General features: G+C 37.8%; 1 long non-coding RNA gene across 1 annotated transcript in view; it reads left to right on the top strand.

Annotated features, from left to right (window-relative positions):
• The window catches only part of LOC145538562 (uncharacterized), an 82,539-nt gene that overhangs the window by 23,199 nt on the left and 33,370 nt on the right, over positions 1-25,970 (top strand). Inside the window, exon 2 of the long non-coding RNA XR_014077015.1 lies at positions 535-692. This is a non-coding gene — a long non-coding RNA (uncharacterized LOC145538562). The remainder of the gene's footprint in view (positions 1-534; positions 693-25,970) is intronic.

The following is a 25,970-nucleotide window of genomic DNA, read 5'->3' as shown; positions in this document are numbered from 1 at the left end:
GAGTTCAAGCAGGATAGAGGCAGAGAGTAGAGAATTATATGAAATGTGTTTGGGGAAATTGTGTGGTGTTTCTACTGCTGTGATAGGAAACAAAGGTAGAGGAATCAGTTTTTGGTAAAATGAAGTATGGGGGATCATGGAATGTAAAAGATTGTAATATTATATAGATTTTATCTGGGACACATTGAATTTAAGTTGTCAGTGGGAGATCAAAGCGGAACTATCCAGTAAGCAGATGTTTGAGTCGGAAGCTAAGGAAAGGGATTGGGGCTGAAGATACAGACTTTCTAGCTACTGGCTTTTCCATGGTGTGGCAGAGACTGCTAGGTGTTCACTAAAATCCACCTTCCCCTTCTCTCTGAGGCTGTGCCCAACCAAAGTCCACATTTCCCAGCTCTCACTGTGAACTCATGTGGTCATTTGACCACACTCTCACCAGTGCAATATGAGTAGATGTGTTGTGTGTAACCTCCATGTTGTTGGTTTAAAGAGTAGTCCCTACCCCTGAACTTCATCTCTTTCTGCCTCCCTCAGGCCCCTGATCTTAACAGAATACCAGCTTCAAACAGCAGACAGTGATGACGCAGATGATTCAGGGGTGCAGAGCATTAAGACAAAAGAAGCTGAGTTGCTGACCGACAGCATGGAGCAAGACTGCTTCTATCTTGGACCATGTGCACTTTGGTTCTTAGGTAAGAAAGACATAAACCTCATTCTTTAGGCCACTCTTCTTTTCATAGTACCTTAGTCTTCACCCTAAAGAATAGAGATGGCATATATTAGATATACCTAGAGTATATTAGATATACTGAGGAAAAGTACGTGGAATAAGAACAAAATGATTGGGCCTTAAATCAACCCTAAATATTCATTGGAAGGATTGATGCTGAAGCTGGAGCTCCAGTATTTTGGCCACCTGATGTGAAGAGCCAACTCATTGGAGAAGACCCTGATGCTGGAAAGATTGAAAGCAAAAGGAGAAAGTAGTGGCAGAAGATGAAATGGTTAGATAGCACCACTGACTCAGTGGATATGAATTTGAGCAAACTCCGGGACTTAGTGAATGACAGGGAAGCCTGGTGGTGTGCCGCGGTACATGGAGTCGCAAAGAGTCGGACACGAATGAGCAACTGAACAGCAACGTTACAGAATGACAACATTGAAAAAGTAGGCAAACAAGAATCGTGAAAAAGGAGATGAGAAGGTGTTATCTGAAATACAGGAGGAAATCAAGGGATGTGTTTCTTTATATAAGTTTGGGGAAGATTGTTTCAAGAAGAAGAGAATGGTGACTTGTGTCAAATCATGCTAATAGATCAACAAAAATAAGAACCAGGCAAAAAAAGGATAGGGAATTAAGTGTCAAGGAGGCCATTGGTGGCTCCATAAGAACAGGTTTGGAAGAGTGGTGGTGTGAAGAGATCCAGAGAGGTAAGAAAATGGAGTTTACACAGATAACATTTTAAAGAAATTTGGTGTGCTGAAAGAAGAGAGATGAAACCAGAATTAGGGATGGAAATAGGATCAGCAGCTAATAGGTAATATTTTCTGAGTACTCATGAGGGGCCAGGTCATGTTTCAAACACTTTATATATGTTTTCTCATTCAGTCCTTAAAACAACACTTAATAGGGTTCTACTATGTGCCTTTTCCAGTCCTGTGGCCACTGCTGAGTTTTCCAGATTTGCTGGCATATTGAGTGCAGCACTTTCACAGCATCATCTTTCAGGATTTGAAATAGCTCAACTGGAATCCCATCACCTCCACTAGCTTTGTTTGTAGTGATGCTTCCTAAGGCCCACTTGACTTCACATTCCAGGATGTTGTGGCTCTAGGTGAGTGATCACACCATCGTGATTGTCTGGGTCATGAAGAACTTTTTTGTACAGTTCTTCTGTGTATTTTTGCCACCTCTTCTTAATATCTTTTGCTTCTGTTAGGTTCCTACCATTTCTGTCCTTTATTGAGCCCATCTTTGCATGAAATGTTCCCTTGGTATCTCTAATTTGCTTGAAAAGATCTCTGTCTTTCCCATTCTATTGTTTTCCTCTATTTCTTTGCATTGATCGCTGAGGAAGGCTTTCTTATCTCTCCTTGCTAGTCTTTGGAACTCTGCATTCAAATGGGTGTATCTTTCCTTTTCTCCTTTGCTTTTCACTTCCCATCTTTTCACAGATATTTGTAAGGCCTCCTCAGACAGCCATTTTGCTTTTTTGCATTTCTTTTTCTTGGTAATGGTCTTGATTCCTGTCTCCTGTACAATGTCATGAACCTTCATCTATAGTTCATCAGGTATTCTGTCTATCAGATCTAGTCCTTTAAATCTATTTCTCACTTCTACAATACCAAAGAAAGGCAATGCCAAAGAATGCTCAAACTACCGGACAATTGCACTCATCTCACACTCTAGTAAAGTAATGCTTAAAATTCTCCAAGCCAAGCTTCAACAATACGTGAACTGTGAACTTCCAGATGTTCAAGCTGGTTTTAGAAAAAGCAGAGGAATCAGAGATCAAATTGCCAACATCTGATGGATCATCAAAATAGCAAGAGAGTTCCAGAAAAACATCTATTTCTGCTTTACTGACTATGCCAAAGCCTTTGACTGTGTGTATCACAATAAACTGTGGAAAATCCTGAAAGAGATGGGAATACCAGACCAGCTGACCTGCCTCTTCAGAAACCTGTATGCAGGTCAGGAAGCAACAGTTAGAACTGGACATGGAACAACAGACTGGTTCCAAATAGGAAAAGGAGTACATCAAGGCTGTATATTGTCACCCTGCTTATTTAACTTATATGCAGAGTAAATCATGAGAAACGCTGGGCTGGAAGAAACACAAGCTGGAATCAAGGTTGCCGGGAGAAATATCAATAACCTCAGATATGTAGATGACACCACCCTTATGGCAGAAAGTGAAGAAGAACTAAAGAGCCTCTTGATGAAAGTGAAAGAGGAGAGTGAAAAAGTTGGCTTAAATCTCAGCATTCAGAAAACTAAGATCATGGCATCTGGTCCCATCACTTCATGACAGATAGATGGAGAAACAGTGGAAACAGTGGCTGACTTTATTTTGGGGGGCTCCAAAATCACTGCAGATGGTGATTGCAGCCATGAAATTAAAAGACGCTTACTTCTTGGAAGGAAAGTTATGACCAACCTAGATAGCATATTAAAAAGCAGAGACATTACTTTGCCAACAAAGGTCTGTCTAGTCAAGGCTATGGTTTTTCCAGTGGTCATGTATGGATGTGAGAGTTGGACTATAAAGAAAGCTGAGTGCTGAAGAATTGATGCTTTTGAACTGTGGTGTTGGAGAGGACTCTTGAGAGTCCCTGGACTGCAAGGAGATCCAACCAGTCCATCCTAAAGGAGATCAGTCCTGGGTGTTCATTGGAAGGACTGATGTTGAAGCTGAAACTCCAATACTTTGGCCACCTGATGTGAAGAGCTGACTCATTTGAAAAGACCCTAATGCTGGGAAAGATTGAGGGCAGGAGGAGAAGGGGATGACAGAGGATGAGATGGGTGAATGGCATCGTCGACTCGATGGACATGGGTTTGGATGGACTCAGGGAGTTGGTGATGGACAGAGAGGCCTGGCTTGCTGCTGTTCATGGGGTCGCAAAGAGTCGGAAACGACTGAGCGACTGAACTGAACTGTACTGAACTGATGTGAATTTTATGGAAAACCGAGGTGCACAAAGATGCCAAATAACTAAATTTTGAGCTACCCTTAATCACCTTGTGCTATAGTACCTGGTCAGATAGATTAGGGAGGTTATGTATACTTGTTTTTTCTATATGCATAATGTGGAAATTTCCTACTTTATTTTTGCTGAATATAAGCTGAAAGTTACAGTGAGACCCAACAAAATATTTAACATCAAGGCAAAGCAAATCAGTTGTTCTATCCCAAGCAAACTCCAGAACCTTTCCTATTTGCCTCAGTCTCTGAGCCTAATCAGTTAAGGAAGGATGCTTCCAGATGTTCTACTCTGATAATCATCATCATCATCTATTATCACAACATGAATGATAGAATTGATTTGTCGGTCTACTTGGAACTGTTTGCCCTGGATCATAACATTATTCAGCTTGTTGTTTATTTGAAATAAGTACCTGGGGATCTCAGAAATACAGTTAAGAAAATATAGAAGAAAGGATTTCTCAGGACGGGTGAGGGCCCCATTGCTGTTGTGGAGCCTATAAATTTATTGTGATATTAGTCTGCACAGTTACATTATTTCCTCCAAATGATATTCAGCCACTGAGATAAATATGATGAGAAGGGAGGTGGCTGGAGTTCTCTAGGTTTGGACTTCTGCCGGTAGAGGATGGAAAAATAATGAACAAAGTGGTACAGATATTAAAAACAGAGTTGCTAAAATGATGGACCATGAGACTTAAGTTGTGTAGAGAAGGAAGTTGCGGTAGAGTTGATTAAGAGACTAAAGCAAGATCAATGGTTTTGAAAGCAGGTCCGTGAGAGCAAGTATCTCTGACTTCCTGGTTCACTTTAGGACATCCAGTGTCTGGAATAACATAAGGTATCAAGAGGGCTCTCAATACTATTTGTTAAGTGGCATAAAGTTGAGATGAAAGACAGAAGTATTGGAGATAATTAAGAAGCAAAGAATAAGTTTTGGCTCAAATCCCTGTAGAGTCTGAATTTGCAATTTAAGAGCTAGACCAGTTTCAGGTAAAGATTAAGGTCCCAATTTTACAACTTGGTGGTGGATGCCTGACGGCCACTGTATAGGAAAGTAAGTTATTGGAAATGAGGTCAACATCCTGAGAGCTAAGGGTTTATTTGAGTTGAATACACATCTTTCCAGGCACTCAGAATGATAACAGAGCCTGTGGAAGGGAGGAGAATTGTAAACCCAGGTACCAAGGTAATCAGTAAGTGAAAGGGAATGATTAGATCTGAAGACAGCACACTGTGAAGGACAGAGGATGGTATACAAGTCAAAGACACAAATTCCAGCTAGTGTCACTCAATAATAATAATGGTTAATGTGTTCCATTCACCTGGCTAAAGTGGCTGACAATGGGTACTTTATAGCTCGATTTACTTGTTTTCATGGTCTAAAATGAAATATTGATTGCTTGTCTGGAAAATTATTTCATTCTGTGCCATATGACTTGAATCTTCCTTCTATTTTTTTTTTTTTGCATGCCAAAATTGGATGAATCTATAATGGTAAGTTTATTTGACAGTAATGATCAATCAATCAAAAAAACTTCAAGCCAGTTTCTGAAAATGTATATTGTCTTGTCTTTGTTTGAGTTTCTGATATTTGTCAAATAATGTGCTCACAAATTCTTATTATTCACTATTCTTTCTAGATAATTTTCTACTTCTTTTTTATTTTCTTTGTAATGGCATGCATAATTTGGAGCTGTAATGCCAGATATCCTGGGTCTGCCAGTCTTTCACTTTTTACTATTGTGTATTGTTTACTGGTTGATAGAGTTTGAAGTTAACTTTATCCAAATTTGACAATTCAAGGATTTCAATGATCGGTTTTTATTGTGATGGTATTTTTATAGTGCTAAATATTTGGTTGCATGTCTTGCAACTGAAATTTATCTCAGCTCTTTTATGATGTCTAGAAACAAAGATCATAGGTTCTTTCATTTGCACACTTGAAAGAGAACATGGAAAACTGAAGTAATCATACAAATAGCTTAAGTATATAAATGACTTGGCTATTTCTTTCAAAAGTGTTTCTTCATCTATGTTATCTGGATATTTGTTTGTTGTTGTTCAGTCTCTTAACGTGTCCGATTCTTTGCAACCCCATGGACTGCAGCAAGCCAAGCTTCCCTGTCCTTTGCTATCTCCCAGAGTTTTGCTCAAACTCACGTCTACTGAGTTGATGGTGCCACTTCCTCATTCCTCTCTTACCATAGAGAAACAGTGTCTGAATTAGAAACCAAAGAAGTTTCTAACACTTTGGTTAAAGAATGAGTGAGGGACTTCTGTGGTGGTCCAGTGATTAAGAATCTGCCTTCCAATTCAGGAGATGCAAGTTTGATCCCTGGTTAGGAAACTAAGATCCCACATGCCACAGGGCATCAAAGTCCATGTGCCACAACGAAGAGCTGACACAGTCAATAAATAAATAAATATTTTTTAAATGGGTGGAAATGTTCTGATATTTGTGCTGTAATGTGTAGAAACTTTCACAGTCTGAAAATATTAATAAAGGATCCTTTACCTTGATTCTCATTAGCTAAAATTTAAGGAACAGAATCCCACCAGTGAATAGACCATTTCAGAAAGAGTGTTTGCACACTGAATTCTTGATTCCCTTGTCTTTGCGAAGCTAAAAGTCACCAGACACTGATAGCCTGTTCCACTATTCTCTAGTATTCTTTTCTTTTCACTATTTTAACTATGCTAGTCAAATGAGTTTCCATGGCCCTGTCCTCAAAAAGTTGTGCAGGGCATGATGGCTTGTTTTGCTTGGCAAAATTCTCTAAAATGTGATTCATTGTCTGCAGGTGATTCATGGTTAGGAAATTAATTCTGAACCTGCCAGTGATTGCGGTTGATTAAAGTCCAGAAGTCCCTGCCGTCTATTCACTAGCACTCTTTGTCAACTGAAATATTTCTATAATAAAAAAGAGCTGAAAGTAGATGTGTTTGATGCATGGAATTTACATGCATGTTTGCATCTTTTGAAAGAGCTACTCAAGACTACAGAATTTTAACACTTGGCATGAAAATCACTCTTAAAGTGTCTGACTGAATGAATCACATTTTACAAATAAATATCTGTCAAAGGTGCAATTACTTCAGATCCAGTCATTAAGCAATAAAATAAAGCAGTAAATAGGATACATCTGCTGCAAAGTGCTATAGAAATGTGAGTTTCCTTCTCAAGTTACTTGTCTTTTAATATTTTGGCCTAATTGGTGGAATGATTCACTAGAAACATCAACCATTCAATCTAATCATTGTACCCAAAATAGAGGAAAAAAAGGTTTCTTATACTAGTCAATAGGGCAAGGGGGGAAAAAAAAATGATACCCACTTACCCAAGAAAACAACGTGAAAAATAGGAATGGGACATAAAGCATTGCTTTTATGTGCCATTAAGAGGAATGTTTTGAGATGAAGGATCATACATCCTTTGAAAAGCAGTAACAGCATCTCAAGGTGTTATCTAGTTTCTGACCATTACAAAACACCTAGTTGTGCCCATGCACATAAAAGTAAGTTTAAGGAGATGTAACCTTTGTGAAGCAACTGAAATTCTTTGTGTGTGTTTTTTCTTAAATAAAGTAAATAAACAAAGATGATATTAGTGTCACAATTTCTCTATCACTTTAAGTTGATCAGTCATAGAGTTTATATTAATAGGAAGGCCAGGCAACACATTAGGTAATTATCATCCACTGATATATAGATCAGTACAGTCAGTTCAGTTGCTCAGTCATGTCTAACTCTTTGTGATCCCATGGACTGCAGCACACCAGGCTTCGCTGTCCATCACCAACTCCCGGAGCTTACTCAAACTCACGTGCATTGAGTCGGTGATGCCATCCAACTGTCTCATGCTGTCATTCCCTTCTCCTCCCACCTTCAATCTTTCCCAGAACCAGGGTCTTTCCAAATAAGTCAGTTCTTTGTATCAGGTGGCCTAAGTATTGGAATTTCAGCTTCAGCATCAATCCTTCCAATGACTATTCAGGACTGATTTCGTTTATGATAGACTGGTTGGATCTCCTTGTAGTCCAAGGGACTCTCAAGAGTCTGCAAAACCACAGTTCAAAAGCATCAATTCTTCAGCGCTCAGCTTTCTTTTTAGTCCAACTATCACATCCATACATGACTACTGGAAAAACCATAGCTTTGACTAGACAGATCTTTGTTAGCAAAGTAATGTCTCTGCTTTTTAATATGCTGTCTAGGTTGGTCATAACTTTCCTTCCAAGGAGTATTTGTCTTTTAATTTCATGGCTGCTGTCACCATCGGCAGTGATTTTGGAACCGCCCAAAATAAAGTCTCTCACTGTTTCCATTGTTTCCCCATCTGTCTGCCATGAAGTGATGGGACCAGATGCCATTATTTTAGTTTTTTGAATGTTGAGTTTTAAGCCAACTTTTTCACTCTCCTCTTTCACTTTCATCAAGAGGCTCTTTAGTTCTTCTTCACTTTGTGCCATAACGGTGACGTCATCTGCATATCTGAAGTTATTGATATTTCTCCCGGCAGTCTTGATTCCAGCTTGTGCTTCATCCAGTCCAGCATTTCTCATGATGTACTCTGCATATAAGTTAAATAAGCAGGGTGACAATATACAGCCTTGACGTACTCCTTTCACAGTTTGGAACCAGTCTGTTCCAAGTCTGGTTCTAACTGTTGCTTCTTGACCTGCATATAGATTTCTCAGGAGGCAGGTCAGGTGGTCTGGTATTCCCATCTCTTTCAGAATTTTCCAGAGTTTGTTGTGATCCACACAGTCAAAGGCTTTGGTATAGTCAATGAAGCAAAGTAGATATTTTTCTGAAACTCTCTTGCTTTTTCGATGATCCATCAGATGTTGGTAATTTGATCTCCGGTTCCTCTTCCTTTTCTAAATCCAGCTTGAACATCTGGAAGTTCACGGTTCACATACTGTTGAAGCCTATTCATATCATGACATATGGATAGACATCACAAATTACTAAGTCTTCTTTCTCCAGCTGGCCTCCCTTCTATATGAGTAACTATAAAAAGGACCATAAGAAGTAGGAAATCTGTGAAAATTCAGTTTGGTAAAATATTTAAAATAAGTTTTTGTTAGGATTTGATTATAAAAAGTACATTTTGCTGTTCAAACTTTAGAAAAAATAAAACAGAAGAAATTAAAAATCACATAATCCTTTCTTTCTGGTAACTAATGTTGGTGCCAACATATTTTGTGATTTTCCTACATTTTTCATTGCATATTCTTAAGCCTGGATTTAAAGAGGCTTCCTTTGTTTCTGTTTTCTCCCTTTACCTCTGTCTCACCATAAAGAGAGCATGCTCAGACTAGTACATTCTCCCAAGGAGGATGAAAAACGTGGAACAGAGCTGTTCCAGTCAATCCACACTCAGATTGTGGTGTTCAAATGCATGAGTGATGATAAATGATGGTTGTTTGGGTGATTTGTTATTCAGCAATAGCTAAGAGATGCAATGTGCATATATACGTGTATATGAGTACATACGTGTATGTGTATGTATATGTATACATAGTAGTGTTAGTTGCTCAGTTGTGTCTGCCTCTTTGTGACCCCATGGACTGTACCTTGTGAGGCTCCTCTGTCTATGGAATTCTCCAGGCAAGAATACTGGAGTGGGTAGCCATTCCCTTCTCTGGGGGACCTTTCTGACCCAGGGGTCAAACCCAGGTCTCCCACATTGCAGGTAGATTCTTTACCATCTGAGCCACCAGGGAAGCCCATATGTACACATATATGCATATATTTAATAAAGTTAAAAGCATAATGTCTTTTATATTTTTATTAAAGTATATTCATTGAATGAATATAGAATAACCACAATTATCTCAAATATAGATTAATAATTATTTTCATTTCTGGCTTACTGTTAAGAGTATGAGGTCTTTGAAAGCAGATACCCCTGGATGTCAGATACCAGGATCTAGCATCCAGTGATCTGTCGATAGTAAGAACTAAACAAGTATGTACAGACTAAGCTAAAAATTTCAAGGACTCTGTTTTAATGATTGCAGTTTTTCCATTGTATGTTGTTGTTGTTCTGTCACAGTCATGTCTGACTCTTTGCAACTCCATGGACTGCAGCACACCAGGCTTTCCTGTCATTCACCATCTCCTGGAGCTTGTTCAAACTCATATCCATTGAGTTGGTGATGCTATCCAACCAGCTCATCCTCTGTTGTCCCCTTCTCCTCCAGCCTTCAATCTTTCTCAGCTTCTGGGTCTTTTCCAATGAGTTGGCTCTTCCCATCAGATGGCCAAAGTACTGGAGATTCAGCTTCAGCATCAGTCCCTCCAATGAATATTCCGGATTGATTTCCTTTAGAATTGACTGGTTTGATCTCCTTGCAGCCCAACGGGCTCTCAAGATCTTCTCCAACATCACAATTCAAAAGCATCAATTCTTTGGTGTTCAGCCTTCTTTATTAGCCTTTCCATTGTATATATGCATATATTGTGATATTTCTAACCAGTCTCTTATTTCTGTTTTTGTTGAAATTCTTTTCTGGGCACATTTATGATTATTTCCATAGGAAAAAATCTTAGAGGTAATGTTTGTGGGCCAAAATACATAGAAAGGACAGCTATTTAGATAAAATTCTTTTTTTTATCACTATCTTAACAATTAAAATTTGGCAAAAGGCTTTGTTTTGTTTCTTTTTCTTCTAAGTTATTTGACTCATAATGGGCCTTTTCAGATTAAGGTGAAGAAAAATAGTGGTCTCAGATTGTGTCTGGTGCAAGGGAAGTTTAGAAGTGGGTATTTTTTCCCCCTTTAAAAAGGTAACTTATAACCATTCCTTTTTCTCTTTTTGGCTACCATATTCTTTTCTTCTTTTTAGGCTTTCTTTCATGTCTGGTCAATAAAGGATTATTGAGGTTCTACTATGTGTGGGGCTCACCTTTCATCAATCTCTTCTCTAAAGGCACTGCTCCTTCTCTTTCATTTCACACCCAAGGGAATGAATGTGTGGAATAACAGAGTTCAGAGATGTTTAAAACCAGGTTGAGAATTCCAAAGATAGGACTAATCAAAGCAAGGAGAATAGCAATCTTAGCTGCTTTGGGCACACTTGTATTGTCTAGCTTGAGAGAATTTTTTTGCCTTTCAGTTTGGACAGGTTTTAGAGCAGAGACCTGAAAGCTAACCAGAAAGGTAGAGACCTTATTGGCAATAAGTGAGAGTGGACATAGTACTACAGAGGGATTTACAACCACACCATTATACTGTGTGTAGCCTTTCAAACTAGCTCTAATTGTGTCTGAGCCTTTTCCTTCCTCATCTCTAGGGATCGCTGTACAATGCAGACTTAATTGTGAATAGACAGTTTCTCATGGTACCCGTTTAAAGTATAATAGACTTGTCAATCCATGGTAACGTTATTCCCACATTCTACTCAGCACTATAGTTATAACAAAACCTAAAAGATGGTAGGCTGACCCTTTTTTTTTTCCAGTACAGATACTAGATTTTAACCATGCCCAGTCTATTTTAATTGTATGCTTCTATAGCTAAAAAACCTTTTTTTGTTTTCTAAACTGCACCAATTTCTATTTTAATGCTGATATTATGTTCACTTCAGGGCTGTAGCTAAGGAAATATAATCAGAGAATTTAGTTCTACCTTGAAATGGGTATACGGTTAATAAATGTCAGAAAAAAGAAGAGGGAGTGGGTTTCTTTTGGTTTCAAATAACTATAATTTTGGCCCACTCCTGACATCAAGATTGTCTTGGGCTAATCTAGATATAACTCCTTTTAATAGAGTTGAAACATTTTCTCCGGATCAGAATTTGATTCAGTACTTAGAATAAAAGCCGAAAGGATTTTGAACTCTGCCCCACCCCCAATACACACCCACAAAGGCCATGGCTTGTCATTCTTGTGTGGAGTTGTGCTTGTAAGCAGCCTATTTCAAACCAAAATTACAGCTGGAAATACCATATTTCAGTAAAGATTTACCCATTTATCCACAAACTTCAATTTAATAATAATAAAAAAAAAGCCACTAGATTTTGAAACAAATTAGAAGGGGAAAATGAAAAGTAATACTTTTTATTTATATTGGAAAGATCAGAGACAGGATTCAGAGCCTACTCTCCTCCCCTCCCCCATCCAAAAGACCAGATTTATACATATATTCAAAATGATATGAATAATTGGGCAATTATTCAGATATTTGGCCTGAAATATTCAGACATACTACATAAAATTATTTGGGTACTTTTGAGCTTGAATTATTGAGGTAATTGGAACAATTCGCTATTTCACTTTGCCTCTGTAAGTATAGTGGTACCTTAATTACAGTCTAATTTACAGAGTTTCTGTTCCTCCACAGACACTTTAGGAATACTGAATTTCAAATAAGGAGACCTTGATTCCCCTTCATTCTTCTTGGCCCTGTAGCCTTGGACAAGCTACTCTTCTTTGGGGGGTCTGTTTCTTGAACTAGAACAAGACTATGATGGGTACCCTACACATTTCATGAAATTGGGTAAAGTTAAATAGCATAACAGGAAGAGTTACCTTTTATTGGTCATACATGAGTTCATTTAATTTTCACCATAATCGCAACCATGTAGAACAATTGATGTTTAGAAAAATTAAGACCATTGCCAAAATCAAATAGCTAGAATTGCCCAGAGAGCCCAGACTCAAACCCCCCAGACTTGAATTCTAATGTACATGTTATATGGTCCCTTTAGTGAGACAAACTCCTGCACATACATAAAAGATTATTTTTCATATGATTCTAGTAAGCACAATGAACCAGGTAAACTGAAATGAGTTGAACAAACTTCCATATTGGTGGGTATTTAATAAAATGTGTGGATTTTTCACTTTTTTTTCAGTCAGAATTCTAGGACACTTGAACAAATGGCTCTTAACAGTGTCACTAGTGGGGCTGCAGCCATATGTTCATGAAGGACATGTGAAACCTGTTAGCTTTGGCACCATCATCAATAATAACTTTGCCATTTCCCTCAGCTTGGGAACCAATCCCTGGGGTTGGATTTGCTAACACCAGCATGAGGTCCCTTATCTAATCAGAACTAGACCTATCCATATTTCAGGGCATTTGACAAGGAATGATGTAATGGTCTTAGTTGAAAATGAGATATGCATTTGACATTTGAATATCACACAGCAATATGATTGTCAACTGAATTGCCTTAGTTTAAAATAGGGTAATGGTTTTACTCTAGAGCTTTATTCCCTGGTCCCATATTACTTACCTATGCACATGTATATATGTGTTGATGCACTTATATCCTCACTTATCTATGAAATAATAATATGCCTGTGAAAACAACCAGGTTGTGTCTGCTTTAAATATGGAGATGTCACTATTTTTCCACACTCAAAAATTTCCCACATACTGATGAAAAAGTAAGAAATCTTCCTGCTTAGATTCCAGTGGTGAGAATTTCCCCATATGTTCACCATCTCTTTACCCTTTAGATATTTTGAAGGTAACAAAACAGTACATTCCATCCTCAGTAAATTTCCATCAAACTTTCTTATCACAGATAAGGATTTTAGTTTGATTAACCAGAATCTTACACCAAATGTTTGCAGAGTAGGCTAATTACCATTTACATAGCTTAAAAAGAAGGAGTATTTGAAATGAATAAAGGGAATATTTACCTTTCTAGAAATAATAGATAAGGTATAATATATAGCATAACTCCATGAGACATGGAAATGCTACATATAGGCTAGTTTTACATCAAACTATCGCTAGAAAAACTGCAAATGGAGGTCAGTCCTTGACATATCTAAAAATACAACCATGTGGATCAAATTTTCCAGTCACAGCTTCATCTCTGTTGATTTTCTTTCATTTGCAAAGGTTTAGCTGTTTCTGCAGAGGAACTGATTAGACTGTCCACTTTAGTGCTGAGCAATGTATTTCTGAAAATGAGCTTCAGCCTACAACAATGCAGTCTATTTGCTGTGTGTTTTTTTAATCTGTCCAAGACCAGCTTTTAGCCCTTACATTTCAGATTTGACAATTTGCCTTCGGCGTAAACTCTTTCTTCGTGGCAGCTCCTTGAGTTTTCACATTAACGGTTTTCCAGTTGAGAACTGTATCTATATAGCCATGTCATTGGAACATACACTTTTAAACCTCTTCTAATGATTAACATACATTTCCATGTATTGCTCTCACCAAGTTTTAACTTCGATCTTAGTATAAGAGAATAATATCCACATTCACCTCAACTTATAAACTAATGCTTCAGAACAATTGAGCTAGAAGAGGAAACAATCCTTGGAATATTTTTACAAAATTGTCATTTTAACAAGGATTCTGTTTTTCCCCAGGACCTCAATCACATCTGAAAGGATTTTGTTTTCTAGGCCACCTGATTGGTTTAGCAACTTGATGCTGTTATTGCCAAGACATTATTGTCAAAAGACTTTGACTAAAATATGTTTTGTTCTATATCATTAAATAGTGAAATGTCCCAAGTAACTACATTTTCTAGATAATTGAAATTTATTCTATTAAGTATTGTTGTTTGCTAAGACTATTTTGTGATCTGATGGACTGTAGCCTGCCAGGCTCCTCACTCCATGGGATTTTTCCTGGCAAGAATCCTGAAGTGGGTTACCATTTTCTTCTCTAAGTGTTCTTCCCGACCCAGAGATGGAACTTGCGTCTCCTGCATTGGCAAGTGGATTCTTTACCACTGAGCCACCAGGGAAGCCCCATTTCATTAAGAACCCAGCATTTTATGTTTAAAATTTGTTCATGATTTAGTAGAATTTTCCTTAAAGGTATTTAATTAACCTGAAGATCAAATATAATAGATGCTAATTATGGTGTCTCCTTGGCTTATGATTTCTTCGCCTATAGGACAAATTCTCTGGTAACTCAGCTGGTAAAGAATCCGCCTGCAATGCAGGAGACCCCGGTTCAATTCTTGGGCCAGGAAGATCCACTGGAGAAGAGATAGGCTACCCATTCCAGTATTCTTGAGCTTCCCTGGTGGCTCAGCTGATAAAGAATCCACCTGCAATGTGGGAGACCTGGGTTTGACCCCTGGGTTGGGAAAATCCCCTGGAAAAGGGAATGGCTACCCACTCCAGTATTATGGTCTGGAGAATTCCAGACCACAGGGTCTCAAAGAGTCAGACCGGACTAAGTGCCTTTCACTTTCACTTTGAGGACTAAAGATCTTAATATTGAGGTTAGTCCCACAAGGACCATTTTGATTTACTTAAACTCTTTCTCATGGACAGAACTGATTGACTCATTGTTAGATACCTGACCTAAACAGAGTAATAGGGTGTTTATCCATGATTTTCAAATGAAACTAAGTTATATTCCCTGGAATTTAAGTGATGGCAGCTCCAGGAAGTAATGCTGAAGTACTACCAGAAGCCATTGTCTACAACATGGAGAAGCCGTCTACAGTAAGAAGATGACCCTGAGGAGGCCGAAGTGAATAGAAAGACAAGCGATGCAAAGAGGGGCTCCTGGGGAAGACTGACGGCTTTGTTCACTTATCTCTGAAGCATAGTTGTACCTCTGTTCTTCCTGAGGTGAGAAAATTAGCCTTCCAATAAATTTTCCTTATTGTGTAACCTGGTTCCATTTGAATTTCTAGCACTTGAAACCAGTCCTGATCACGCCATCACATATTTGTGTTGTTTTCAGCTGATTCAGGCAAAATTCTGAACTTGACCATAGAATAGATCAGGTGATTTTTGTGAAAACCTCAGTCAATGCAGTTTTATGAAGTCAAGGAACATTTTACAGAAAATGTTTCCTTAAAAGTGGCAATGGCATTGATCTTCCTAAACATAGCATACAGAGTACACCCTCATATTTTCTTGATGATATGGAGCTTGTATACGAAAATAAATTTAAATTGTTGCACTCTCATAATTTAGTAACGCACTGAAGAGCATTCTGAAATAGGAGAAGCTGTTGGTATCCACATTAATGGCCCCAGACAGCTGTGGTTTGTAAGATATTGGGTCTGATTTATGAGAAATCTCTGTCATTCCTTCACTGACAATGTTGACTCTCATCTCATCTCCTGACACTAGAAAGAAATGGTTTGAGAAATAACATGGCCGTTAGAAGGAGAGAGATCTGGGTTAATCAGGATGTGTATGCTTGTTTACTAACTGTTTGACTTTGGGTAGATTATGTCAATGCCTGACCTTTTCTCTCTTATGACAAAATTGGCTTAACGGTAGATTTTTTTCTAAAGAATAAATTAGATAATACATGTAAAACACAAACTAGGAGTTTGATAAATGTTAAGTCACTTCTGATAAACCCTTCCTCTCAATTTACTACTTCTAAATTGTCCTAGACTAGAAAAATGAATCTGAAAATATGATAGCTCAAGTTTTGATAGTAATTAAAGGTGACCCAGTTTAAAAAATAACTTTAAAGATTGTTTAAAAGCTTACTCAATTAAAAACCGCTTGACCAAATTAAGTCTCTCAACAAAGGTCCCATCATATGCTTAGACAAATGCTTTCCCACCCTCCACTAAAGGAATAGTAAATGTTTATTCCTCCCTTATGCTTCCCTGGTAGCTCAGCTGGTAAGGAATCTGCCTGCAATGAAGGAGACCCTGATTCAATTCCTGGGTCAGGAAGAACCATTGAAGCAGGGTTAGGCTACCCACTCCAGCATTCTTGGGCTTCCCTGGTGGCTCAGCTGGTAAAGAATCCTCCTGCAATATGGAGACATAGTTCAATACCTTGGTTGGGAAGATCCTCTGGAGAAGGGAATAGTTACCCACTCCAGTATTCTGGCCTGGAGAATTCCATGGACTGTATAGTCCATGGGGTCACAAAGAATCAGACATGACTGAGCGACTTTCACTCACTCACTCACCCTTGGCCAACTATGGTCATTAAAAAGTTCTAGTCACATTGAGCTCATTGCACACTGGAATTAGTTCCACCCATCATTGCCATGAAGGTAGAAGAATGTGTATTTCTGAGTAATGACCATTCAAATATTTGAAGAATACTGTCTTGTCCCTTGGCTTCCTATGTGGCACTAGTGGTAAAGAATCCACTTGCCAATGCAGGAGATGAAAGAGAGAGATGCAGTTTTGACCCCTGGATTGGGAAGATCCCCTGGAGAAGGAAACGGCAACCCACTCCAGTATTCTTGCCTGGGATAGTCCATGGACAGAGGAGCCTGGCAGGCTACAGTCCATAGGGTCACAAAGAGTCAGATACAACTGATGCGACATAGCAGGTATGTGCGTCTTGTCCCTAAACGTTTTTCATCCATGTTAAAGATGGCTACCCATTTTGCTTCATCTTCTTTAGTCAACTTTTCAGTATTACCCAATTTGTCTCTTTGAATTATTGTGCAGAGGTGTTATCTGAGTCATTTGGGATATAATCAGATTTCTTTCAGAGTAGCCCTAGACTTCAAACAGAGAGATGTTTGTATTCTGAATTAGATTATCATTAGTGAACTCAAAGGGGCTTCCCTGGTGGCTCAGTGGTAAAGAATTTGCCTGCCAGTGCAGGAGACTGGAGTTTGATCTCTGGGTTGGGAAGATCCCCTGGAGAAGGCAATGGCAACCCACTCCAGTATTCTTGCCTGGGAAATCTCATAGAAGAGGAGCCTGGCGGGCTACAGGCAATGGGATCACAAAAGAGTCAGACACGACTTGGTGACTAAACAACAAAGTAAACCTAAACTATAGCCTAGTTCTTCCCAAGAATCAGGAAAATTTGTTTACTATCAATCAAAACTAAATCTGGTCTCTTTTTACTTTACCATATATATATGTGCAGAATTATAAAATTGCTTCTCTTACCCATTTTTGAAACTAGATATTTGCATCTTTCTATAATTTCTCAAGATTACCACGTGGTTCTGTCACTTCAGTAGTAAGTAATTTTAATACAATGAACTGGACTTATTTAGGAAGTGTAAAATACTATATATTCTTAGGATCATGATTGTCATTTCGATCTAACTATAATCAATTCAATTCTTGTTCTATATTTTTCAGCTTGGAAAAATTTCTACCTTCAGAGAATTGCTTTCTCCATGTCCTTTATAAACATTGCTTCAAATAGAGATCCAACATATTCCTGATTGCTTTTCTCTCAATATCCCTGAAAACTGGAAAACTCTATTTGATACCTCTGTGTTTGTGTGTGTGTGAAGGGGTAAAGTGTCAAGTTATTTAGAACTTTAACCCAAATGACCTGTGTGAAAGTTTAAGCCAGCTGCAAAATTTAAAGGAAACAGTCTCCAAAAGAGACTACCCTCAAATTTGATAATTTGTAAGAAGATTCTCAAAATTCACTTAAAGTGAGTGTATTCATGCTTACAGTTTATTACTGGACAAGGATAAATTTAAACCAACCAGGGGAAGGAAAGCATGAAGTAGAGTCCAGGAAAAGTACCAAATGTGGAACCTCCATTGTCTTCTTCTTATGGTGTCATGGATGTGTTACTTCCCAGGCATTGATGCTTAACAATACATAGTGGATTGATAACACGTGGAGTATTGCCACCAGGGAAGCTCACTAGATTTCAAAGCTGCTGGTGTCTTATTTTTGGACTTTCCTGACTCCATAACTGTGAGAAATATATGTTTATCCAGTGTATAACCATCTAGTGTGTGGTATTGTTATATCAACTCAAGCTGATTAATATACTTATCATTTTTCTCCAAAAAAGATGACACTAATGATAATAATGACAATGTTGTTGTTGTTTAGTCATTAAGCTGACTCTTTTGTGACCTCATTGACTGTAGCCTGCCAGGCTCATCTGCCCATGGGATATCCTAGGCAAGAATACTGGAGCGGGTTGCCATTTCCTTCTCTAGAGGACCTTCCTGACCCGAGGATTGAACTCTCGGTCTCCTGCATTGACAGGTGTTTTTCTACCATGGAGCCACCTGGGAAGCCCATTACACATAATAGGTGTTCAAATAAACCTTTTTGGAGTAAGTAAATACACAATTTCTCATTTTTTACTAGGATTTTACTACTTTCTTATGTTCGACTTTCCTCATGTGTGCTTTTATCATTTTTCATGTGTCCTTAGAAACTCTGAACTTACTTTACATAAAACCAAACTTCTGTCTTCTCTTCTGAAATCAAAACCCAAGACAGAGTTCCGAATAACAACATTTGTTGAAGTTCATGAATGTCCATCCCCTCCAGACTGAACAACACCCCAAGTTCATTGCATTGTGTTTTCTGCTTTCTATTCCCTTTATGGTAGTCATCTCTTCCAGATAAGAATGGGTTAGTGAACCTGCTTATACGACAAGATTTCTGACCTATATTGAGGTTTCAAAGATTGCCTTATTGGGGTCATTACCAATACTAGAACAGTAAAATGAATAATTTAGAATCATAAAATGATAAAATGCATTTAAAAAAAGACATAAAATTATGCATAAGAATAAACTCAATTATATTGAGAGTATTTGAGTGCATTAGGTTTGATCATATTGAGACATATGTCACATTCTTGAATGCAAGTATTATAAAAATGTAAGTTTCCCCAAATAAATGTACTAATTTAAAGCAATTCTAATAAAATAGATTCTAAAGTACCTACAGAAGAATAAAGAAGTGAAAATAAGCAAACAAAAAAAGCAAAGAAAGAATAACTAATGAGGAGAGCTTTCAGAATTAGATATCATGTTATCAAAGGTATAATAATAGCTAGTGTGATATAGTCTAAGGACAGATAAATTAATGGAATGGAATAGAAAACTGAGAAAGTGACTCAAGACACATTCATCACTTTAGTCAACCAAGTTGTTGGTATTTAGAGAGTATCATGTGATGAAAATTTGAAATTCATGCCATATTTGAACACAGATGCATTACTGTGAATATATAAGTCAAGTAAGAGGAATAAATAAATAACCCTGGATAACAAAACCTAACAAAATCCCATGTGACTACTGTCATAAAGAATTGATTTTAATTAGTGAGAAAGAATGGCTTAATGGGAAAAAGGATGGCATAATTTGTTGATTAATTGGAAAATTTTACCTCATAATATTTTTAAAAACTGCAGATGGATTAAAATGTTAAAGAGTATATAAAGAGTTTTAAAGTTATAAAATAATAATGTATAGATGAAAATAAACATGATTTTGGGACTTCCCTGGTGGTCTAGTGGTTAAGAATTCGCCTGCCAATTCAAGGGACACGGGTTTGATCCCTAGCCTGGGGAGATTTCTCATGCCTCTGGGCAAATATGGAGAAGGCAATGGCAACCCACTCCAGTACTCTTGCCTGGAAAATCCCATGGACGGAGGAGCCTGGTAGGCTGCAGTCCATGGGGTTGCAAAGAGTTGGACACGACTGAGCGTCCTTGCTTTCACTTTTCGCTTTCATGCATTGGAGAAGGAAATGGCAACCCACTCCAGTGTTCTTGCCTGGAGAATCCCAGGGATGGGGGAGCCTGGTGGGCTGCCGTCTATGGGGTTGCACAGAGTTGAACACGACTGAAGTGACTTAGCAGCAGCAGCAGCAGCAGCTGGGCAACTAAGCGTGTGTGCTGCAGCTTCTGAGCCTGCAGGCTCTAGAGCCTGTGCTCTGCAACAAGAGAAGTCACTGCAATGAGAAGCCCAAACACTGCAACTAGAGAGTAGCCCCTGCTTGCTGCAACTAGAAAGCCCACAGGCAGCAACTAAGACCCAGAGCAGGCAAAAATAAGTAATAATAAATAAAATTTTAAAAAAACTGATTCTTGATAGATATGCAAAGTAATAAAAAATATAAATGCTAATATATTCAAGTACATAAAAATTTTAAAATGTTTTCATAAAATATCATAAATAAATAGTAAAAGTAAAAATTTAAAAATAAATAAAAATAAAGAACTGTTCTTATTTATGAAGAAATTTATTTAAAGAATTGATCAAGAAAATAACTGGTTATTCACCACACAAGTTATGAACAATATGAGAAAATGTCTATATCACAAAAATCAAAAAAATGTATATTAAAATAATAAATAATTTTTCACATGTTACACTGGCAAAGGTGAAAAAAATGCTCATATTCAGTATTGGCAAGTGAAGTGAAAGTTGCTCAGTTGTGTCTGACTCTGCAACCCCATGGACTATACAGTCAGTCCATAGAATTCTCCAGTCTAGAATACTGCAGTAGGCAGCCTTTTGCTGCTCCAGGAGATCTTCCCAACCCAGGGATCAAACCCAGGTCTCCCACATTGCAGGCAGATTCTTTACCAGCTGAGCCACAAGGGAAGCAAAGGTGGTGGAAAACAAGGATAGTTACAAATTAATTTTGCTAATGTCAGATAACAGCTTTTTAGAGAGCAATATAGGGTCTTCCCAGGTGGTGCTTGTGGTAAAAGAATCCTGTTGCAATGCAAGAGACCTGGGTTCGAAACCCAGATCAGGAAGATACCCTGGAGAAGGAAATGGCAACCTACTCTAGTATTCTTGCCTGAAAAATTCCACGGACAAGAGGAGTCTGACGGGCTACAGTCCATGAGGTCACAAATAATCGCACACAACTGAGTAACTGAGGATATGGATATGCTATAACAAAAACCTTAAAAATATTCACACATTTGAGCCTGCAAGTTCACTTGTAGGAATGTGTTCTGAGAAAACAATTTGATATATTAAAAAAGATTTATGCTCATTTTTGTTCTTTGTAAAGTTGCTTATGCTGCCATAAAATATTAGGAATAGAAGTATGGTTAAATAAATTATGATCAGGGAATGAATTTGATATAACCATGAGAAAGTTAATTGAAATACTATAACCAAAGTCTTATATATATATATATATATATATATATACACACACATATATATATAGTTACACATTTAGAAAGATAGAAGAGTTGCTAGAAGAAAATGCATAAAATATTAACAGCAATATGTAGAATTTATTTTTTCTACTTTACCATATGCAGACAGATGACTAGCCTTGACTATTCCTACCTCACCACTCCTTAACATACACCTTGGTTGTCATTAAACACTCTTAGAACCTAATAAAACCTTCTAGCAGAGGAAGAGAGTGCAAACATTTTCAACAATGACAATACACTTTATCAGAAAGAAATATATTCCCAATCTTTGAGCTTTTGCCTTAAATTCAACAAACTTTTTACATAAATTAGTGCTCATTTGCCTCCCAGTTTTATTGAGATATAATTGACATATAGCACTGTATAAATTTAAGGTATACAGCATAACAGTTTGATTTACATACATCATGAAGTGATTATCACAATAAGTTTAGTGAACATACATCATCTCATATAGATAGAAAAATAAAGAAATGGGAAAAAAATTTTTTTCTTGTAATGAGAACTCTTAACGGTTTATTCTCTGAACAACTTTTGTATATAACAAACAAGTCTTAATTGTATTTGTCATGTTGTACATTACATTCTTATTTATCTTATAACTGGAAGTTTGTACCCTTTTGACTGCCTCTACCCAATTCACCCCACCCAACCTCTACCTCTACTAACCATAAATCTGATTTCTTTGTGAGTTTGTTTTTGAGGTATAATTGACCTACAACACTGTGCTGGTTTCTATTATACAATATAGTGATCAGATAATCTCTATACATTTCAAAATGATCACCACAATAATTCTAGTTACAATATGTCACCATACGAAGATATTACCTAATTATTGACTATATTTCGCACACTGTACATTTCACACCCATGACTCATTTATTTTGCAAATGCAAGTTTGTACCTCTTAATCTCCCTCTTCCAAACCCCCTCCCCTCTGATAACTACGTTTGTTCCCTGTATCTATTATTCTGTTTTCTCTTTGTTATGTTGGTTCATTGGTTTTGGTTTTCAGGTCTCCATTTTAGTGAAATCATATAGAATTTGTCTTTCTTTGACTTATTTCACTCAGAATAATACCCTTTAGGTCCATCCATGTGGTAATAAATCATAAGATTTCACTGTAATGAAATCTGAGTAATATCTCATTGTGTATATATATATATATATATATATCACAGATGTTTATTTTCTTTGAGATTCTTTATACTTCTTATATTGGTAGGCAGATTACTTGGATCAAATTTTTTTAACAACATTATTTCTTCAAATACTTTTTTTCTATTCCTTTCTCTCATATCTCCTGAAATCTAATTACACATGTACTAGACCACTTGATATTGTCTCATAGGTCACTGATTTTTTTTTTTCCTATGTTGAATAGTGAAAGCACTATTTCAGTTTGCTTTTCTGGTAATTCCCTTATCTCTTTCATTTCTAAGACTGTTTCTGCTGATTGATTTTCTTCTGGTGAGAAATTGTATTTTTCTGCTTACTTGCATGTCTGGTAATTTTTTTTTTTTAATGTATGCTGGATGTTGTAAATTCTCCTTGTTGGTAGTTGGGCCATATTGTATTTCTTTAAATAGAGTTAAATTTTGTTTTGGTGTACAGTTAGGTTACTTAAAATTTATTAGGTCATGTTGAGACTTGTTTTTAAGCTTTTCTAGAATGGAAGCCAGGACTTCGCTGGTGGTCTAGTGGCTAAGACCCTAGGCAGGGGGCCTGGGTTCCATCTCTGGTCAGGGAACTAGAGGATCCTTTGGTATAGGGCTGATGCAGTCCGCCACCAGTGCATGACCCTACCAAGGATTCTAACCTATTACTGTAATCTAACGTTTTTTCCACTCTGGCTGATAGGAACTCAAAACTACTCTCAGACTAATGTGAGCATCAGGAATTGTTCTACCCACTCCTTTCTGGTGACTGTTTCCCTGAACTTGGACCATTTTCTCTCAGCTGGCAGCAGTTAGTACTCAGCCAAAAATGGAAGGTTTCCTCTGCAGATCTTTGGACTTTTTCACTGTGCAGGGAGGAGTCTTTCCTGAAATGCCCTCCTTTCTAGTACTCTACTTTTAAATTGTCGCTTTCCCGGTGGCTCAGATCATAAAGAATCTGCCTGCAATGCAGGAGATGCAGGAACTGCGGGTTCAATCCCTAGATTGGAAAGATCCCCTGGAGAAGGGAATGGCTACCCACCCCAGTGTTCTTGCCTGGAGAATTCCATGGACAGAGGAGCCTGGTGGGCTACAGTCCATGGGGTCCCAAAGAATCAGACACGACTGAGTGACTAACACTTTCACTTTAGTTTCAGTGGTCTCCCTGAATTGTTTTCTGAAGTTAGACTGTAAGTCATTTTTGAATTTTTTCCCTGATTTGCAGCCTGAAAACTGCCCCTGGACATTTGGCTGGTATGACTGTATGCTTCAACTTATTTGTTTCTCTTCTCCCAGAGATTATAGTCTTGTGGTTGTGCTGTCTGAAAATTGTTGAGACTTTATATATGTATAGCTGACTCTTGAACAACATGGGTTTGAACTGCAAGGGTCTACTTATGTGTGTGTGTGCTCAGTGGCTCAGTTATGTCCAACTCTGTGACTCCATGGAATGTAGCCTATCAGGCTCCTCTGTCCATCAGATTTTCCAGGCAAGAACACTGGAGTGGGTTTCCATTTCCTACTCCAAGGGATCTTCCCGACCCAGGGATCAAACCCTCCTCTCTTGCATCTCCTGCATTGTCAGGCAGATTCTTTACCACTGTGCCAACCGGGAAGCCCCTTACACATGAATTTTTTTTTTTCAATAAATACTACTGTACTACACAACCACGGACAGTTGAATCTGCAGATACAATCATGGATATGGAGTGGTGGTGGTGGTGGTTTAGTTGCTAAGTTGTGTCCGACTCTATGGATACGGAAGGCTGTAAATTCATATGTGGATTTTCGACTGGGCATGGAGTTGAGACCAGTAATTCTTAGGCTGTTCAAGCGTCAACTGTGTACAGTCCTCCCAACACCCTGGTTTTCTACTTGTTTAACATGAGAGGGTAAATCTAGGTCTGTTGCTTCATCTTGTATACAAGACTAAGTCAATATATATTTTTATGATGGAAAATTAAGCTTTTGAAAATAGGTATTCATCTACTAAAATGAACTAAGCTAAGAAAATTACTTAACTTGATCGAAGCCTTAGTTTTCTTGCACATAAAGTATTAATGCTTCCCTACTTGATGACTGGATTGCAATTAGGATCAAATGTGACAGAAGAAATTCTTTGTAAACTGTAAAGCTCTATGCAAATAACAGTGTTGAGAATGGTGGTTTGGATGGGGTGATGGAAATGTTGATGACTGTTTCATTTCCATAACTATTCAAAGACTAAGACTATGTTTTAGAAATATTTACTTACAAAAAAAAAATCACGTGAATAATAATAACAACACATACTCTGGGTCTTACAGGCTCAAACAGCATCCTTATCCAAACTGGTTTTAAACAAAGAGAGAGTGTATTTGCTCTTTACTTGGGAAGGCCAAGTGGGCCAAGTATAGCCAAATTTTGCATTTCAGTGTTCTCAGTCTCTCTTTATGTCTCCAGCTCTCTTGCCTCTGCTCTGCTACCTTCTCAGACTTTCTCCAGGTGGCAGCAAGATGGTCGTTGGCAAGTCAATCTCATATTCCAACAGCTTGGCAAAATGAGTAGACAGAATGAACCTTTCAACAATTGTTCTGGCAGAAAATTGCTGAATCTTATTTGGGTAATTTTCCCTTTTATGAACCAATCACTGTGACCAGGAGAAAGTGATGTTCTAATTGACTGGGTCTCTTAAATCAGGGACAGTTTATTCGATCCTGAGGATTCAAAACTCCACAGAATATGATCTTTCAGATTTAGTATTTATAAGGCACAATAAGTCACAAAGGAGAGTATTATGAGTTTTACTCAATTAGTGATCAGGGAGAAGGCCACAATATGTTTTACATGTTTTAATATTTTCTTTAGCATCCTTGCTTGCTACTATAATAACCTGTGCCACTTTTGCAATGTAGATAAACAGGAAAACAGGCAATAAGAAACAAGCAAGCTTTGACCAAAGAATCTAAATAGCAATGCAAAAATGCTAAGTCAGAACACTACATAAATTACATGAATACAAGGGAAAAACAATACTAGCATTGTCTTTTCTCCTGTTCTTAGATAATATAATTAAGTATTTTTTAAATACTGTCTACATTGTTGCTTTTTTCATTTGTGCCTTATCTCCAATACTAGACAGCTAACTACTTGAAGGCATGAAAGATCCTGCATTTTTACCTTTGCATTTTCACAAGTCCCAGGACAATGGTTGTTGTTCAGTTACTGAGTCATATCTGACTCTTTTGCAACCCCATGGAAAGTGTAGCTCGCCAGCCT

The sequence above is a fragment of the Giraffa tippelskirchi genome, chromosome 2 (genome assembly GCF_054371585.1).
Source record: "Giraffa tippelskirchi isolate mGirTip1 chromosome 2, T2T-mGirTip1v1.2.pri, whole genome shotgun sequence".
NCBI lineage: Eukaryota > Metazoa > Chordata > Mammalia > Artiodactyla > Giraffidae > Giraffa > Giraffa tippelskirchi.
This window is presented reverse-complemented; position numbering and strand designations above follow the sequence as displayed.